This window comes from Gorilla gorilla, chromosome 8, assembly GCF_029281585.2.
Source record: "Gorilla gorilla gorilla isolate KB3781 chromosome 8, NHGRI_mGorGor1-v2.1_pri, whole genome shotgun sequence".
NCBI classification, from domain to species: Eukaryota; Metazoa; Chordata; class Mammalia; order Primates; family Hominidae; genus Gorilla; species Gorilla gorilla.
The window spans coordinates 60,557,652-60,575,673 of NC_073232.2; the positions used below are offsets into that span (position 1 = coordinate 60,557,652).

General features: G+C 31.9%; 1 protein-coding gene across 1 annotated transcript in view; it reads left to right on the plus strand.

Moving 5' to 3' along the window:
- PCDH15 (protocadherin related 15) overlaps positions 1–18,022 on the plus strand; it is a 1,796,064-nt gene that overhangs the window by 499,581 nt on the left and 1,278,461 nt on the right. The gene's annotated exons all lie outside the window — the stretch shown is intronic.

An 18,022-nucleotide genomic window follows, 5' to 3' on the forward strand; every position in this document is an offset into this window, starting at 1 on the left:
TTTTTTTAAATATAGAATATTTGAAGAAAATGATTCATTATCTCTTCTGTTTGTTTTATATGTCACTTAGAATTTACCCCTAAATGGATTTGTGTATATCCACTGCTATGAGTAATGAAGAAAGCTGATAATAAGAAAGTTAAAAATAATAGTCATCTGTGTTTTTTAGCAGTCAAGTTTGCTTTTCTTCTTCTCTTGCTTGTTACTTCACTTTATTGGCTGAAAAGCAACTTTTTTCATGAACAGAAAATTTCATAATAATCAAACAACTCTTATGGATATTACTGACATGGTTCTGTTATCCAGAATTAATCTTACCAAGGAATATGAATAGAAAGTGTTCTAATTTTTACCTACTGTAATGTGGAATGAAGATAATTCCAATATATCCTTCAAAAGTTGATGCTTATTGTGATTGGAACATATTTTATCAGATGATTACTACAGTGCAATAATTCACCAAGGATGAGACATATTAAATAATTATAATTCTTTATTGTTTTCCTGTGACATTTCTCATTTAGTTCAGATTTTTTTCTTTTAGTAATTGTATTTTAGTACTAGCAGCTTATGATAGTCAAGTCCAACTTCTCCAATCAACACTGACTTTGCATCTTCTCAAATTTCTATATCTTTCCATTACATATATTTTTCTACTTATGTGTGTTTGGACAATAATGAATATGAAATTTGAAGAAGCTGTAAGTAGACTGATTTAACAATAAAGAGTGGCTATGTGTAGCACATTTTCTACATAGGGAAAACAAACATAAAGGAGAACCCCTAGAGGCCAGAACTTTAAGATCAGCGTGAGCAACATCTCTTCAAAAAAATGAAATAGAGTAAAAATTTTTAAAAAGAATACAGACACTAAAACTGAAACAGCATCACTGTCTGGCGTAAATACCTGAGGTTCATCATCTTGCGCCAAATAGATTAAAGACACGCAACACACAAGAGAGTGAGTTTAGGAGCAGAGGTTTAATAGGCAAAAGAAAGAGAAAGGATAAGAGCTCTCTCTCTCTCTCTGTCTCATTGAAGTTTTAATGAAAGAACACATGGAACTCAAATGGGTTATCTGTATTCTCTGTTTCAAAGAGAGAGAGAGAGAGAGAAAGAGAGACGCTTCCGAAAGTGAAAAACCAGCCCACCGCAAACTATACCAGATTTTGTAGCCAGACTTGAGGAGGCGGTGTCTGATTTACATAGAGCCCGCAAATTGGTTCCACCAGGTGTGACGTTTACATAGCACGCGGGGAAGGCTGGTCACCCCACCCTAATCTTATGCAAATGGGGTCATTGTCTGGTTGGCTCCATATTGTCTTCTCCTTACTGAAAGCGTGGCTTGGCAAACAGAGGGAAGATGGAGCCACCATTTTGAACACGTCTAGTCTGAGGTAGCCTTTTCCTATTGGCACAACTGCTGACATTCACCCACGCAAGCTTCCAGCTTGCTTGTCTATGTGTGCAGCTGGATTTCACAGGCTACTCTTTTTTAGAAGAGAAAATTATTTGGGGGCTACTTTTCATTAAAAGGAAAACCTCACCAAGGACTTCCTTACCTTCACTATTTACCTAAATAATTTCTTTTTAACTCCTATACCAAAACCAGACTTCTTGAGGTTGATTCTGGTTCTTCCATTTAATAACATATGGCCCTCCACTACTTCAGAGTTAAGTTACTTCAACTTTCTGTGTCTTAATTTCCTCATCTGGAAATGAGATTGATAATACAGTATTCCTTAGAAGGTTTTTGTGAGATTTAAATTAGTTATGTAGTGCACTGTAAATTGTATATAAGACTTTGTTAAATAATATGCAGAAATGATATCAGTATAATCAGTGTATAAAAATCATGCAATGTTTTTTCACCTCCAGTTCTTCCTTTCTGTAAAATTATTTGTCATGCATGACTAGGCAATGCCTCTTTTCTTTTTTGGAAACTTCATTTTCTTCTTTCATTATCTTGTCTGCTTTTAAGGGTAGTGTTGAGTGCTGAAATCATATTTAGGATGCTGTAAATACACTTGTTACCAAGAACTCAATTTTTCTGTAAATAAAAAATGATGAAAGTCAGTCTTTAAAGTACAGAGTGTTTCCCTCTCAACTACAAAGAGTTCAACAACAGCTATTTTCTACTTAGGATAATTTTCTGAGGAAAAATTACAGGTGTCACTCTTTAGGATTCTGTTTTATCTATCTATCTATCTATCTATCTATCTATCTATCTATCTATCTATCTATCTATCTATCTATCTGTCTATCTAGTGACTTCTTACCTCTTCCAGAAAACCTTAATTGTGCTTAGTTGTGAATCTTAAGTGTGCTCTGGGTTTTACAATACAGAAATACAACTGTCTGTAAGTGCACTGTAGGAATGTGTCTTCTGTTAGTTTTCTATCCTTTAATTTATAGAATTGTATATTTTGTCAATACAAAACCCCCACTGGAGAGGACTGACCACTCAGAAGTTGGGACATCTCTTGTTCTTAGCGTGAGCTTGAGTTTACAGTTTAATGGTTCAATGTTATTGAATATGTCAGAAGGCTAAAGACCCACTTTCACTTCCTAGCTCCCCCAAATCCCAGCTATGTACCTTCAGGCAGGTTACTTTACTTCTTAAGCTTTAATTTATCATCAGGCATGATTAGAAAACACCCACCTTATAATGTTATTATTTGAATTAAGTTGCATGTAATGTTTTGCACCATGACAGGATATAGCAAAAACGAAACAAGAATAATTAAATCTTAGTTTACAATTAAAATACATGTGATTTATACTTGGTTAGTAAGTGCTTTGCTTAGTAGAGTACTGGGCACATAATAAATCCTTACAAAACACTAGTTGACAACTTTTTTATTTGGTAAAGAGGCATAACAGTATAGTTTTCTTATTCCTTGTATCAGATCACCCAATAGCTTAGGTATTAGGGAAATTGTAATGAGATGTGTGCATTTTCTTGTGACAGGTATTAGCAATTATACCTTCCAATATTCAGTTGGGATATGTGAGCTGTCAGTTGAAATATTTGTTTTATTTTCATGTGTAAATTTAACTGACACTGGAAGTTTGCTAGTTCTACAATCTATATTGTTTTTTAAAAGTTTTAGAAAAATCAAGGATCCAAATGAATAAATTTTTACTTATATAAAAAGTTGTATTAATTGGAGGACATTATGCTACATGAAATAAGTCAGACACAGAAAGACAAATACTGCATTAGCTCATTTATATGTGAAATCTAAAAAAGTCAAACTCATTGAAATAGAGAATAGAATGACAGTTACCAGGGAAGGGTGGTAGGGGAAATCGGGAGATGTTGATCAAAGGACATATGCTTGCAGTTATAAGAGAAACAATTTCTGGAGACCTAATATGCAGCAGGATGACAGCAGTTAATAACAATGTATTGTACACTTGAAATTTGCTAAAAGATCTTAAGTATTCTTACAACACGCACACAAAAGCTAACTATATTAGGTGACAAATATGTTAATTAGCTTGATCGTGGTAATCATTTCACTATATATATGTGTATCAAAACATCATGTTGTACAGTCTGAAAAATCATGTTTGAAAATTATGCTGATTGAGTGTAACAAGCATAGAGCCAGATGTCAGACCTAAACCCATGAATGGAATTTGGAGAGACCAATTGAGTTAATGTCTAACAAAATACATTTTAACTATCACAGATGTTGGAAAACAGCTGATTTTCCCCATGGGATGGCGGTTTCCTGTCATCAGAATTATTCAGGCAAAATGGAAATTATAGAATTTTTTTTCATGTTTTGATGTGCATTGAACATAGTTGACTTGTAAAATCAGACCCAAGGATTGTATTTGTTTTTGTTTTTGTTTCCAATCAAATAATCACATGGCATTAGAACTGGGGAGATTGCTAAATATATCAAGGCCCAGCACACATTGATTTTCAGATAGGGTCATTATGATTCAGTTATTTCAGTGGATTTGTCCATGATCCTATTATCTAGCTAAAGAAAATCAGGATAGGACCCACAGCTCCTGATTTTCAATTAATCACTTAAAAATCTGTAACTACTTTTGCAAGTATAAAAATATAGGTACCATGAATCCTTCAAGGTATTTACAATTTGAAGATTTGATATTATATGACTTCCTGTAATATTAATTTCAATGACAGATGATAAATAAAGCAAAATTTTTTACCTGTTATCACTGTTAAAGTAAAACCAAATGTCAAAAATGTTATTGGGAAGCTTCAGGCCATGTTTTCAGCACTTGGCCTAGAAAGCTATTTTAATCTTTTGCAAATTCATAATAATTAAATAATCTTAAAAACTAGGAAATTGTAAAATAGTTAACAATTCTTCCAAAACCTCTACAATATCTAACCTTGCAACAACTGGGTTTATTTTGAGGTAGAAAGAAAAGAAGGACAAGAGCGTGGAAGATTTTAGTTGTATTTGAGAATATGAGAGAAAATGAGAGAAAATCCAAGTAACAACCCAAATACAAATTTGTATAACTTATTTCAAAATTAAATATAAAATACCACTAAATTGAGAGAAAATGATTTGGATATTGAATCTTTTCCTCAAAATGAATATATTTAACACTTTTATTTTTAATATATTTAAGATAAGTATGTTTAAATAAATTATTAAGGTGACATCATAATATAGTGGAAGATTTGAATAATTTGGCCACAGTGGCCAGATGTGGTAGCTCACACCTGAAATCCCAACACTTTGGAAGGCTGAGGTGGGAGGATCACTTAAGCTCATGAGTTTGAGAGCAGCCTGAGCAATATAAGGAGACCACGTCTCTAGAAAAAATAATTATAAAAATAACAACAACAACAAAATTAGCCAGGCGTGGTGGCATACACTTGTGGTCCCGCTACTTGGAAGACTGAGGTTGAAGGATCCCTTGAGCCAGGGTGGTTGAGGCTGCAGTGAGCAGTGACTGCTCCACTACACTCTTGCCTGGGTGACACAGTGAGATAAAAAAAAAAAAAGAGAGAATTTGGATATAGAGTTTGTTTTTTGGTGTGTTTTCATCATGTCATTTTGGGTATATTAACATATCAGATTTTTAGTTTTCTCATCTGTAAATATAAGAAATAATTCCCAATTACTGGGTTGCTTTAAGGACTGAATGAAATTATATGTAAGCACTGATCACAGTGCTGGTTGTAGAGACTGAGAAGGAGAAGGGAAAATTAATCTCTATTCCTTCATTAGGTTTGAAACATGAAATAAAACTATGAATGCTAAAAACATTGACGTATGATACAGTTTGGCAACATATGTATAAGCCTTCATCTTAAAACATTATTGTAAATTGTAATAAAAAACTTACTTATTTCCATGTTGCCAATACTACCTAATTTTTTTAAATTTATTTGTTATTATACTTTAAGTTCTAGGGTACATGTGCATAACATGCAGGTTTGTTACATATATGTACATGTGCCATGTTGGTGTGCTGCACCCATTAACTCATCATTTACATTAGGTATTCCTCCTAAATGCTATCCCTCCCCCATCCCCCTACCCCACAACAGGCCCCTGTGTGTGATGTTCCCCACCCTGGGTCCAAGTGTTCTCATTGTTCAATTCCCACCTATGAGTGAGAACATGCGGTGTTTGGTTTTCTGTCCTTGCGATAGTTTGCTGAGAATGATGGTTTCCAGCTTCATCCATGTCCCTACAAAGGACATGAACTCATCCTTTTTATGGCTGCATAGTATTCCATGGTGTATATGTGCCATATTTTCTTAATCCAGTCTATCACTGTTGGACATTTCGGTTGGTTCCAAGTCTTTGCTATTGTGAATAGTGCCACAATAAACATACATGTGCATGTGTCTTTATAGTAGCATGATTTGTAATCCTTTGGGTATATACCCAGCAATGGGATCCCTGGGTCAAATGGTATTTCTAGTTCTAGATCCTTGAGGAATCTCCACACTGTCTTCCACAATGGCTGAACTAGTTTACACTCCCACCAACAGTGTAAAAGTGTTCCTATTTCTCCACATCCTCTCCAGCATCTGTTGTTTCCTGACTTTTTAATGATCGCCATTCTAACTGGTGTGAGATGGTATCTCACTGTGGTTTTGATTTGCATTTCTCTGATGGCCAGTGATGATGAGCATTTTTTCATGTGTCTGTTGGCTGCTTAAATGTCTTCTTTTGAGAAGTGTCTGTTCATATCCTTTGCCCACTTTTTGATGGGGTTGTTTGATTTTTTCTTGTAAATTTGTTGAAACTGGATCCCTTCTTTACACCTTATACAAAAAATTAATTCAAGATGGATTAAAGACTTAAATGTTAGACCTAAAACCATAAAAACACTAGAAGAAAACCTAGGCAATACCATTCAGGACATAGGCATGGGCAAGGACTTCATGACTAAAACACCAAAAGCAATGGCAACAAAAGCCGAAATTGACAAATGGGATCTAATTAAACTAAAGAGCTTCTGCACATTAAAAGAAACTACCATCAGAGTGAACAGGCAACCTACAGAATGGGAGAAAATTTTTGCAATCTACCCATCTGACAAAGGGCTAATATCCAGAATGCTACCTAATTTTTAAAGACTTTTTCTGGCATCTTGAAAAAAACCACCATTATTTGACATAGGTAAAACTGAAAAAACAAACTATTCATAATTACAATTTGTGACACATTATGTAGTAGCTAGGTTCATCACATAAATTACATGATACCCCAGTTCAAGTTAAATTTCAGATAAATAAATATTGATGGATATTTTTATTTAAATTGACAGCCCAAACTATAATGGATACCATATAGTACCTCATATGTATTTTCAGTCTGTAGAGTATTTCATATTTTTTTACATTTTCTGTGAAATCTAAAATAAATTTTGATTCAGTAGTATTTTATCTGGTACCACAGTTCATCTTCATTTTGCTATCTATCTGTAAGATTTAATTAATTAATAGCATCTCACATTCAAAGAATGCTTTGTTTTTGTTTTAGTTTTAGTTTTATATTAATCTATGTTCAGACATATGTATTAAAAGTGAGTAACATCTGCATTAGATATGAGAATGTTTTTACCAGTTTCTTACTTGTGATGTGTGTGTGTCTTTTGTTGTTTTAATATGTGAGTCTAGATTATGTATTTTGTTAATTGATCAATTTATTTATATTACATAAACTTACTTTCAAAATTTAAATAGAATATGAGACAGAGAATAGAAACAAACAGACCAATAAGCATGTTTTCTAAAACAGTTCTTGGTGTAAGTTTTTATTGGTGCATTCTAGTCTATCATTAATTTGTTTTCTTCTCAAGTCAGTTAAGACCACATTGAGCCATTTTGTTTTATGGTGAAAAAGGCAGTTTATTCAAATGTGATAGGACTCTTTTTAACTACCTTCTAAATATTAATATTAACAATATTAATTAAAGTGCCTTTCCAAATATGACATATATTTCATGCACCCTTGGTTTAGAATTCATAATTTTTTTCTAAATACCTTTGGCATTATGGCAATTCTTTAAAGAATAGCATGTTTTCTTCAAGTTTTCATGAGAGATAAGTGAAGTCTCACAAGCTGCTCTTAAAAAGAAAAAATAGGTAATCTACAGAGTTCGTATAGAACCTGAGGAGACACATAGCTTTACCGTCTCTGGTTGGAAGCTGTGTTGCTTTTGGTTGTTTCAAGTGCTGCTATTACTTGTAAAGGGTGAGTTTATATAGAGAGAAGGTTATCTGATTTTGATATTTTCCATCTCCATTATTTCTTTTGAAGTTAATATTAGCGCAAGGAAAATTAAGACAATTATTCTACACTGGCAATACATAAAAATTTTAGTACCTGAGCTTTTCCAGAGATAATTTACAATGGAACATTTTCTTTATACTCTTATGAGTCATATTAGAATAGATTTCTGTGAAAAATGGAATGAGGGAGAATGCCATAAAGTTATTTTCATATTTTAATATCAAATTATAACATAGCAAACCAAAATCTTGGTTTTACCCACAGTTTCTGGCATGCACTCACACCGACCCCTAGTGGTAAGATAAATAGTACACTATACATTTCTCAGCTAATCAATGTTTTTTGTTTGTTTGTTTTTGGTAAGGATTTGTATTATAATTACAGGAGTCCTTACCAAGTTAGGTAATAAATGAGAGTAAAACAAGAATTTTAAGAATTACATTTTGTGTTGGCTGGTATCCCTAGGAAATATGTAGTAAAAATAATTGACAAAAATCCTGAATGAGTAGATATGCCTGCATAACAAATATAATAAACAGCATAACTATTCCTCATATTTAAATTATAGTTACCTTTCATAGAAGTAGGAAAATAAACATTTCAACACTTATATGTGTCATTAGAAATGAAGTTGTTTTGTTTTAGTAATTGTACCCTTGGTAATTTAACTCTTGAAAGTTATGCATGACTGAGTGCTTAATCTACTTAAATTGTTACCCACAAGGATTAATTCACTTTAGACCTCTACTGTAGCATTAGCATTTTTAAAAAGTGCATTGTAAGACTCCTGGTATGGGAAAACTATAGAAACTGGTGTAAAATGTTATTAGCAACCTCTATAGAATGCAAAACTTGCCATAGTTCACTTTAATGAAATCCCAGATAGTTTCTTTAGACTTTACTTGACAAAAGATAATTTTCAATATTCAATACAATTAAATATATTGCAGTCTACTTAAATACTTAAATATATTTGTATTTAAATTATCTACATACAACATAGGATCATTAACTGTTTCATTCACCTGAAGTATAATTGAGGGTCATTATGTTTCAATAATTTTACTACAAATTTGATCTGCAAGGATTTATTTCAAGAAATATTGTAGTATTATTTTATTTTTAAAACTGTCTTTTGCATTTGAAAATTATGAAACAATAGTAGAAAAAATAAATAACGTCATAAAGTACACAGTATCTATGATGATCTCAGACATTGTTTCATGGAGCACAGTTCTGCAGGATGCTAATAGATATTCTACTATAAAGAAGTACTTTAGTCCAAAAAAAAAGAAATAGCACATTTTAATTAGTTAAAATGATGCCTTTAGAATGCCTTAGCAACTTTTAATATTCCAATGTCTGAATTTCTAAGAAAAGGATATAAAATGCAGTGTCTTCAAAATCAGTGCAGAACTTTTTTGCCTGCAGTATATAGAAATAACGTGGAAAATCCTGACCTTCACACTTCTTCAAAATCTCTATATGCTTTATTCTGATTCCCACATTGCGTGTTTGTTGATATATGTGCTGAAGTGTGTCATGTCAAAGAGCTGAATGTGATGATAGAATAAGGTAGATTATTTTTCCCTCAAGTGCATGGAACAGGAGGATCTCTTCTTGAAGGTGAGTCGTTCTAGTCTCCTACCGCTTATGGAAGGAGGTCTATATGACTTTAATGTACACCTTTAAGCTGCTACCTACAGCCACAACAATTTTACCCTGCTGTTAAATACAGATTTAGCTCTAGGGTGAGTTCTAAAAGGGTGTGATCCTAGCCCTCTTCTCAGTTAGATCTTGAGCAAGCCTGAGTATAAGACTTCATTCATTTTTGTTAAATGACAACGAAAATATATAACTATTATTGCAGGATTTTTCCCTAAGGCTCTACTCTGTGCTGAAATGAATATTGTATAATTCTTGTTTTGGTATTTTTTAAGTTTGATACTGAAGACCCCAGTAACTAATAAAAATTTAAAAGTTTAATGCTTTTCTCTGATAACTGATGAATAGTTCATCTTTTCTATAACATTAATTTTTCCTAGTAAAATATTTTTCAAATAAACTAAATTATTATTCAGCATATGGCAGAATTTACCATTACTTTCATAACTTTCTTGCAGACATTATTTTTCTCAAAAATATTCAATATTTTTAATCTTTTAACTACTCATTAAATGTAACTTTATTATTTTAGCCTCTAACAAGTTAATAACCTCCATTATTAAATATAGGTTTTATACCTCCCCCCACACACTGGTAACTAAAAGTTAGAACAATTTTTGTAAGGGGTGTATTGTGAAAAAAATGCTTATTACTTTTAGAAAACCAGAAGTAAGAGGAACATTAACTTCCTGAATAAATATCCTTCCAGGAAACTGGCCTCTAGGAAAGGCATGGGGCTTTCTTCTTTGATGTTCTAATGGGATTTCCATGGAAGCATTTACCAGGGCTTAACCTACAGCCCCATTTTACAAGTTCTGAAATAAGATGTGTGTTCTCTAAATATTTTCCTCAGATATTTTTGTATTTGAATTTTACAGAGACTCAATGTAGAAAGCAGAATCCCAGTTGCTTTCAATTTGTAATGATACAAATTCTTCAGGTTATTATGTAAGAAGCAGAATTTGTTTATTTTAATGAAAAATCTCAATCATGGGGAAATACAAAATAAGATTCTAGAGCCACACAGTTAGTTTCAGACAACAGATTCTAGGACTATTTTGCTGTTCTTAATTTGAATTTTTGCTAGACACTTGAAAAAAATGTGGTAACATTACATTAGACAGATATCAAGTAGAGAAAATGATATTTTTATTTTTGCTTGATTTTATCTGTAAGAGTACTTAGTATTATTCAACTTATTATTGACTATTGCAAGATGATAACAAGGGTTGAGTTGAAGTCTCTTGTGACTGCTTCTTTTTCCCTTTCACAAACCATTTTATAAACTAGGTCCAAGTTGTGATTCGATGATTGTATTGTGAAATAACATGCTTTAATTATGTAATGAGCATATCTTACGAATTATGTGATTATTTGGTTTTATGAAACATTAAACTACTGGAAAATTTAAAAATACTTGAAGGAAATAGAAATTTTAGTCACATAATCTTATTCAAAGCTCTTAACCTCTTTCTTCATATTTCACCACGCTAAATAACTAATTAGAGAAACATAACATCTTTTTTTAAAACAAGAATTATCAGTTTATCTAGAATATATATTTCTCCCAAACAGTAGTTAAAGAAATGCTTTGGGCCCTGCATACAAATTCAAATATATATGTTTTAGGGTGCTAAATATTTAAAATTCAAACTGATATGAATATCAGTGAGTTAACTTCTAAATGGAAAGTGATTCTCTTTGGAAAACTAGAAATATAAATCATTTCAGTTCTTTTGGCCAATATGTTTTTTATTTATGAAGGTATTCTTTAAATTGTGTGTTTATATTATATGTAATATATTAAAAATCAGCTCATTAACCTTATGCTTATAAAATAATGAATATGCAAATATATGTGCACATATACACACATATAAATTCTACTTGTACATTGCTCTTTTGTGGCAATCTACTCCATGAGTATCTCACCAGCTATACAAAATTATTTTTAAATTTATGCTTCCTAGTCTGGGAGGGGTGGCTCATGCCTGTAATCCCAGCACTATAGGAGTCCAAGGCAGGCATATCACTTAGGGTCAGGAATTCAAGACCAGCCTGGCCAACAGGGTAAGACCACATCTTTACTAAAAAAATACAAAAAAATTAACCAGGCATGGTGGTGCACAACTGTAGTCCCAGCTACTGGGGAGGCTGAGGCAGGAGAATCACTTAAACGTGGGAGGCGGAGGTTGCAGTGAGCCAAGATCACGCCACTGCACTCTAGCCTGGGCAACAGAGTTAGACTGTGTCTCAAAAAAAAAAAAAAAAAAACATACTTCCATAGTAGTGTTATTAATTGATGACCAATCACTTAATACTTGTATAATAATAAAATGTAATATTTAGGTGACCTGGAATAGCCTATATGTAAGGACCTTTACATTTTGGTCAATTTCATATGATAGACATAGATAATTCAAGATAACACAAGAGTAGTTTATGTGTATTAGAATTAAGAAAGCCAGACAATTAATATTTGGTTTATAATATAAACATAAAGCATTTAATCATGTACATCGTGTTATTAGTTCCAGTTTTTGTAACATGTGTAGATAATTAACTTGATTATAAATTATAATGCACATGTAAGGTAATTTAATAATGAATATTAGTAATATCTATAAATCTTTTATTCTCTAAATTTAATCTAATTCACTCATGTATTTTATTAGATTTTAACGTTAGGCTACCATGTATAATTACACTGTGAATTTGTTATTTTTTCCCTGCAACTATAAAGTGTTTCTGGACTGGCAGACTCTGTTCTGACTTCTGGGGCTTCAGATATCCTGTTGTGATCCAATATTTTCTGGTTCTGCCACTGCAGAATTGAAAATTCACACTGTCTTTTCCCTTTGAGAACCATTACCACCTGCTTTCATCTCCGCAATACCTGTTTACCATAACAGTCTGTAACTGTTCTCTGGTCTTAGCTGTGCCAACAATAATCCAGGGAAGCCTCCACCCAGCAGGATAAAAAATCCATTGTTTTACTGAAACAATTTCTTATTGATGTTCTCCAAACTCTACAAACAATGTCTCTCCATCTCTTTCTTCCATTTCATTATACCAAAAATAGCACCTGTCAACCTGGTATGTCTAAGCAGAACTTATCTGGCTTATCAGCCAAACATTTCACATTTCATAGTTATGTTTCCTTATTAGTATGTATTCATATTCTTTCTACCAAGTTATCCTTGAAGACATACATCTTTGAAGGCATAGTCAAGAATTCCTTTTAGAATTCCTGATTAACTGTCTTCACATTTGGATTCTGAATGTCAAAGTAGCATATAATTTCATATGTGAGCAAATTATTGACTAAATATTCTTCCATTTTCAGAGAAAATAAATGAAGGCATTCATCTAAAGTCTCTCCACACCATATAAAAATCACATTCTTTTAACAAGCATATTTTAGTGAGATTAGCACTCAAGTAATTTACTCATGTATATTATATGGGGCACCAAGCAATATCTTAAATACTTGAGAGAGTAGCTTTCTTTTGTTTTGTAAAACTTTGATTTTATAATTGATATAAAACTAGCAAAAATACTGCAAAGAACATTTTTATTCTTGAACCATTTGAGAAGTTGCTAACACAATGTCTCTTTATCCTAAGATAATTCAGAGAGTATTTTCTATAGACAAGTATTTTCTTATACACAACCACAAACAGCCACCAAAATCAGAAAATTAATACTGATGAATAATAATACAACCATCTAAATATCAAACTTTTACCTATTTATAATATTTATTTGTTTATATTAAAGTATGTGTGATATAGTTTTTCTTTTATTAGAAATGACAGGAAATTGACTGTGTGTCATTTTGGGAAAGTCTTCATGTTCACAGAATTCCACTGAGTCTAGGGCCTTTCAATTGGTCTTTAAAAAGTCTGCTGGTTCTGTGACTGGTCTCATTGCTCTTTCATTTAGCTTCAACCTTTAAAGTCTGACTGCTCACATTATACAACAGATTTAGCTCTGGTAGATGTGTACTCAGTGGAAGATATATCTATAGGCTGGGGCATAGGCTAACGCTTATACCAGGACTTGCAAACATAAAAGTAAAACAGAAGAGGGAACCTATGTTATTTTATAGTGATAATTTTTGACTACGGATAATTTACTTTACATTTTTGATTTGTTTATCACTTTTTACTGATCATAGAACCATGTAAGAAACACAAAATTCAGACAATCTTATATATACCTATATATTTCTCATATATGTTGTACCAATAGAAAATACACTTTAATATAGTTTTCATCTAAAAATAATTAAATGGCACTTCAAACTATGAGAGTGATTACAATGAGGTACTGCAGTGAAATAATTATTCCCTAGAAAGTTTTAGCATTAATATTTCTTTTGCCAGGTAAATTAAATCAGAACATTTATGATCTTTGGTAATTTTTAGCTTGAGTTAAATATCTTCCAGCTTTTTAGAAAGTATAAAAATAATACATATTAAATATATCCCCAAATTACAATTTTTTAAAGATTGCATATGTGTATAATTTAAGAATAGTTGAATATTAAGAGACAAGGCTAGAACAACATTCATACTCCTTGATAGATGATATAAGAATATTTATTCAAATACATATAACTAAATAGTCATTAACATATATTATTGTGTCTTTATTATTATAGTTACACATGGATATTGAAATTACCTAATTTTAATTAATATTCTTGATGTAATTAAAAACAAATTATCAGCTGATTAAACTCAATGCTGTATTTCAGTAGGAAAAGGACTTTTCATTTGTAACTACTTCTAAACTTGCTCAGACCAATTTGTTATTCACTTAATTTGACTATATATATGAAAGTCTCATAGGATTCTAATAATTTTGAGGCATAAAAACAGTTTAACTTTAATAATTTTTTGTTTAATTTGTATGGGTATGTAGTAGATGTATATATTTATGAGTTACATGAGAGATTCTGATAAAGGCATATAATGCAAAATAATCACATCAGGGTAAATGAGGTGTCTATCACCTCAAGCATTTCTCCTTTCTTTGTGTTACAAACATTCCAATTATACTCTTTTAGTTATTTTTAAGTGTACAATAAATTATTGTTGGCCACTCTGTTGTGCTATCAAATACTAGATTTTATTTATTCTAGCTATATTTTTGTATGCATTAACCATTGCCACTTCTCCACCACAAACTCTTATTCCATCATTCTACTCTCTGTCTCCATGAGTTCAATTGTTTTAATTTTTAGCTCCCACAAATGAGTGAGAACATGCAAAGTTTGTCTTTCTGTGCCTGGCTTATTTCCTTAACACAATGACCTTCAGTACCCATACCACCTTTTCTTTATTCATTTGTTTGCTGAAAGACACTTAGGTTGCTTCAAAATCTTGGCTATTGTGAATTGTGCTGCAATAATCATGGGAGTACAGATATCTCTTTGATTTACTGATTTTCTTTCTTTGGGGTATGTGCCTAGCAGTAGGATATCTGGATCATAGGGTAAATCTATTTTCACTTTTCTGAGGAACTTCCACACTGTTCTCTGTAGTGGCTGTACTAATTTACATTCCCACCAACAATGTATGTGAGGTCCCTTTCCTTCACATCCTCATCTGCATTTGTTATTGCCTGTCTTTTGGATGAAAGCCATTTTACCTGGGGTAAGATTATATACATTTGTAGTTTTCATTTGCAGTGTTTTGATGATCAGTGATGTTGAGCACTTTTTCATAAGCCTGTTTGCCATTTGTATGTCTTCTTTTGAGAAATATCTATTCAGATCTTTAGCCAATGTTTAATCAGATTGTTAGATTTTTTTCCTATATAGTTGTTTGAGCTCCTTATATATTCTGGTTATTAATCCCTTGTTAGATGGATAGTTAGCAAATATTTTCTCCCATTTTGTGGGTTGTCTCTTCATTTTGCTCATGTTTACTTTGCTGTACAGGAGCTTTTTAACTTAATGTGATCCCATTTGTCTATTTTTGCTTTGTTGCCTATGGTTATGGAATGTTACTCAAAATATATTTGCCTTGATCTATGTCTTGGAGAGTTTTCCAAAAGTTTTCTTTTAGTTTTGTTTTTTTTTGTTTGTTTGTTTGTTTTTTACAGTTTGAGGTCTTAGATTTAAGTCTTTAATAAATTTTTGTTGGATTCTCATATATGGCAAGAGATAGGGGTCTAGTTTCATTCTTCTGTATATGAATAACCAGTTTCTAAGCACCTTTTTTTTGAAGAGACTGTTCTCTCCCCAATGTACGCTCTTGGCACCTTATTCAAAAATGAGATTTATGGATTTCTTTCTGTGTCTTCTATTTGGTTCCATTGGTGTATGTCTTTTTTTGTCTGCCACTTTGTTTACAATAGCTTTGTGCTATTAATTTGAAGTCAGCTAATGTGATTTCTCCAGTTTCCTTCCTTTTTCCCAGGATGACTTTGGCTATTCTGGGTCTTCAGTAGTTTCATATAAATTTTAGAATTTTTTTTAATATTTTTGTGAAGAATGTCATTCATATTTTGATAGGAATTACATTATCTTATATTGCTTTGGGTAGTATGGACATTTTAACAATATTGATTCTTTCAATCCATGAATGTGGAATATCTCTTCATTTTTGGGTTGTGTCTCCTTTGATTTCTTGTGTCAATGTTTTATAGTTTTTATTGTAGTTTTTATAGTTTTCATTTGTTTGGTTAAGTTTATTTCTGGGTGTCTTGTTTTATTTGTAGCTATTGTAAATGGGATTACTTTCTTGAGTTCTTTTTCAGATTGTTTGCTGTTTTCGTATAGAAATGCTACAGATTTCATTGTATTAATTTTGTACCCTACAACTTAACTGAATGTGTTTATCAGTTCTCATTGGTTTTATTGTATGAAGTCTTTAGGTTTTTCCCACTTATAAGATTATTTCATTTGCAAACAGGAATAATTTCACTCTTTTGTTTTCAATTTATATGCCCCTTATTCCTTTCTCTTGTCTGATTGCACTAATTAGGACTTCTAGTATTACGGAAATAACAATAGTGAACATAGGCATCCTTGTCCTGTTCAAGATCTTAGAGGAAAGGCTTTCATTTTTTTACTCTTCAGTATGATGCTACCTGTGAGTCTCTCATATGTGTTTTTTATTGTATTGAGGTACATTCTTCCTATACTCTGTGCAGCTTTTTTTAATTATAAAATAATGTCGAATTTTATCAAGTATTTTTTCAGTATTTCAGCATCAATTGAAATGATCATATGTTTTTTGTCCTTCATTCTGTTGATATGAGGTATCATGCTGATTAATTTGCATATGTTGAACCATCCTTGCATCTCTGGGATAAATTCCACTTGGTCATGATAAATTATCTTTTTAATGTGTTGTAGAATTTTGTTTGCTAGTGGTTTTTTTTGCAAATTTTTTCATCAATATTCATCAGGGAGATTACCCTATAGTTTTGTATTTGACGTATCTTTGTCTGGTTGTGGTTATCAGTACTATACTTACTGACTTTGTATAATGAGCTTGGAAGTATTCTGAACTGTTTTATTTTTAGGAATAGTTTGAGTAGGACTGGTATTAGGTCTTGTTTAAATGTTTAATAAAATTCAGCAGTGCAACCATCAGTTCCTGGGCTTTTCTTTGCTGGGAGAGTTTTTATTATGGCTTTGATCTCATTACTTGCTATTAGCCTATTAAGGTTTTGGATTTCTTGATAGTTTAATCTTGGTTAGTCATATATCTCCAGACATTTATCAATGTATTCCCAATTTATTGACATATAGTTGCTCATAGTAGTCTCTAATTATCTTTTGAATTTCTGCCAGATCAGTTATAGTGTCTCCTTTTTCATCTCTAATTTTATTTATTTGAGTCTTCTCTCTTTTCTTTTTTAGTTTGATTCAAGATTTGTCAATTTTATCTTTTTAAAAAGTAACTTTTCTTTTTGTTGATATTTTGCTTGGTTTTTTTTTCATTTCAATTTCACCTATTTCTGCTCTGATCTTTCTTTTCTTCCACTAATTTTGGGTTTGGTTTGGTTTTGCTTTTCTAATTCTTTAAGATGCATTGTTAGGTTGTGTATTTAACATTTTCCTGCTTTTTTGATGTGATTGCTTGTTGCTATAAAATTTCCTCTTAGTATTGTGTTTGTTGTATCCTGTAGGTTTTGATATGTTGTGTTTTCATTTTTGTTTGTAGAAACTTTTTAATTTTCTTCTAATTTTTTTCATGGACTCACTGATCCTTTGGGAACATAATGTTTAATTTCCACGTGTTGTAGTTTCCAAAGTTTATCTTGTTTTTGATTCCTAGCTTTATTCCACTGTTGTCAGAGAAGATACTTGATATAATTTTTTGAATTTTTAAAGACCTGTTTTGTAGTTTACCATATTGTCTATCCTTGAGGATGATCCATTTGCTAAGGAAGAGATTGTGTATTCTGCAGCAGTTAGATGAAATGTTCTATAAATATCTGTTAGGTCCATTTGGTCTATAGTGCAGATTAATTCCAATGTTTCTTTTTTTGCTTTTCTGTCTGGATAACCTGTCTAATGCTAAAAGTGGGGGTGTTGAAGTCTCCAACTATTATCATGTAGGGGTGTGCCTCTCTCTTTA